Source organism: Aplysia californica, unplaced genomic scaffold, assembly GCF_000002075.1.
Source record: "Aplysia californica isolate F4 #8 unplaced genomic scaffold, AplCal3.0 scaffold00433, whole genome shotgun sequence".
In the NCBI taxonomy this organism is placed as follows: Eukaryota; Metazoa; Mollusca; class Gastropoda; order Aplysiida; family Aplysiidae; genus Aplysia; species Aplysia californica.
In genome coordinates, this window is record NW_004797703.1 from 148,837 (window position 1) to 150,576 (window position 1,740).

General features: G+C 40.7%; 1 protein-coding gene across 1 annotated transcript in view; it reads right to left on the reverse strand.

The window, feature by feature from the left end:
• Window positions 1-660, reverse strand: part of LOC101850665 (regucalcin) — a 15,178-nt gene extending 14,518 nt beyond the window's left edge. Inside the window, exon 1 of the mRNA XM_013086081.2 lies at window positions 361-660. The gene's annotated coding sequence lies outside the window, so the exon portion shown is untranslated. The remainder of the gene's footprint in view (window positions 1-360) is intronic.
• Between the last annotated feature and the right edge of the window lie 1,080 nt (window positions 661-1,740).

A 1,740-nucleotide genomic window follows, 5' to 3' on the forward strand; every position in this document is an offset into this window, starting at 1 on the left:
GGGGGGGGGGTTCTATTTTTGAGAATAAGATGAAATATTAATGAAATATTATTCGTAATTCCCACGCTTTTGGCGACAATTGATAAGTATGAAGAAATCTAAACACAGTTGTAAGCACTCCAGTTTAACGTGTATCTTAGCAAGAATGTACGAACTACGAGCAGTTAGGCAAACTCAGTAACTCCTTTAACGACTTAAAATTAATGTTTTGTTCCTGATGGATTCGAACTGCAATCATACGCATTCCTGCCCAGGTTAAATCCTACCAAAGCTAAAAGTGCGTTCGACGAGAGTGTACAACGTCAACGAAATCGGAAATCCTATGAAAGTAATGTTACTATCATCATTATTCGTACTTACATCTCAGACCTTTGGGTAGGTTCCTTCTCCTCCAGAGACACGAGACAAGTGTGACAAAAGCTGCAGGGGAAGTAGGCTTCTTGAATACCGCACGCCGCGCTGCTAATGCCGAGTCATTCACCGCATGCAGTTTCACCCTGAACTTAGATACAGTTCTGAGTTCTAAGTTCAGTTTGACTTTCTCCTCTCTGTAACGTGTGTGCACTTGGCCGCGAAATTTGCATAAATATGGTCATCTGGGGCAAAGTTTGTCGTAAAAGGGTAGCTGTATTCTGTTTTAGTGAAAGGCTATTAAAAGGTAAGTTACCTTTCTGAATGGCAGAGGGAAATACTGAACAACAACAGGCCTAGATCTCTATCATTGTATTACTATATTGGGCATTTGTTTAACTGCTCTGTCGGCGTTCATTGACCTTGCCCACCTCCTCACCTTTTTTATCGACTTGCATATGCATAAATCCGGTTTCGAACGCCGTTTGCCCCCCCCCCCTGTTTGTTTTGTTGTGAATTAGTCGTTTATCTGCGTGCACGTGTGTATTTCTATGAGTATCTCTGTGTGTATATTGAGTAAAAATTCTCCAAGTATCCTGGTGTATATTAATATATTATTACATGTCGTGTATCTCTCAGTATCTTTGACTGTATGTGTGTATTCCTGTCGTGTTTTTTATTTGGCGCTTAATATAATACATTGCAAATATTTATATATATATATACATATATATATATATATATATATATATATATATATATATATATTTATATATACATCACATGCTGTCTGCCATCACCTGCACAAAACCATTATACTCGGTATGTACATATAACGCTCAAGAATAACAGTGAGTTTCAGAAAAAAATATAGCTGTTTTACTCGCCCATAGGCAAAACTCATTTAGGAAGCGGGCTTTGACCCTGCCCCTTATCAAGGCCAGTCAAGGCAGAAAGGGATATTATGTCGCCCCACCAGAAAAAAAAAGAACTTGATAAAAAAACAACTCACCCTACTCTAAGAATCGTACACAAATCTTCTATGTGTAATAGTGACCTGCATATCCGTTACACCACCGAAGCCGTTAAAATTAGTTCTGTGGGGGGCTCTCGTGGCCTAGGGGTTAAGGTGTTGGCCTCTCATTCAAAGGTCCCGGGTTCGAATCCGGGTGGTGACCGAAAACTTTTCTTCCCTAAATTTGTCTCCTTTCACCACCTTTCCTGCTCTCTAGCAATGTTCTGTCGTCTGCTTCATCTCCTCTTTCTACCCTCACTTCCTCATCTCCTTTGACCCCCCCCCCCTCCTCTGGGCTCCTGATTCTTTCTACAGCCTTTCTACTGCTACTCCTTGGCTTCTTTTTACTGCTGTCTTTCAGCCACACCCTTGAT